Genomic DNA, 703 nt, shown 5'->3' with positions numbered 1-703 from the left:
TATATATGAACGGACCAAGGTGCGTTAACGCTGTTGCATCCAGTTTATTGAGCAACATCACTAGTGGCATTAGCTAACCTGTTTGGTATTGCAATGACTTGATGCAACAGGGGAACCCCGAAACGGAAACCGAGTTCAGTCAATCGGAAAACGTTTGGGACCGATTGGCAAGTCATCGTTTCAGAGAGGTTTTGTAAACAATCGGTGGATTTGTTATCGGGCAACGTTTCGCTTTTGACACAAAACCTTCATCGGGTCAATTGAGTATGTAAGTAGGGTGATTAGGTTTTAAGGCGGTCAAGGAGCCAGTCCGTGAGATTTCTTATGACTAGTCGAGTCGGTCAGTGCTTGGTGTCAGTTTGATGTTTCTTTTCTTTGGTTATTGGGGATGACTAACATTTACGATAGATTGGTTGGGGGGAGGATTTGTCTTTATGATGAACCCTGATTTTCCGCCCTTGCTTTTCAGTCCAGGACACCTTAATGGGGTCGTTCACCTGTGTTCGTCAAAGGCTGCCGGGGTTAGATCCAACTCTACTTGGATTTTGTACTTTTAGACCATTTCGTTGATACTTGCACACCGCCTCGTCTCATCTCGGCTGATCTAAGACAGCTCTCCACACGTTTGCCAGCTCTACCCCCTCTATTCTATTCACGCTGGGATGCTTGGCGATTTCCACCGCCTCGGCCGCCAGTCGCTGTG

This window comes from Opisthorchis viverrini (genome assembly GCF_000715545.1).
Source record: "Opisthorchis viverrini unplaced genomic scaffold opera_v5_116, whole genome shotgun sequence".
NCBI lineage: Eukaryota > Metazoa > Platyhelminthes > Trematoda > Opisthorchiida > Opisthorchiidae > Opisthorchis > Opisthorchis viverrini.
This window is presented reverse-complemented; position numbering follows the sequence as displayed.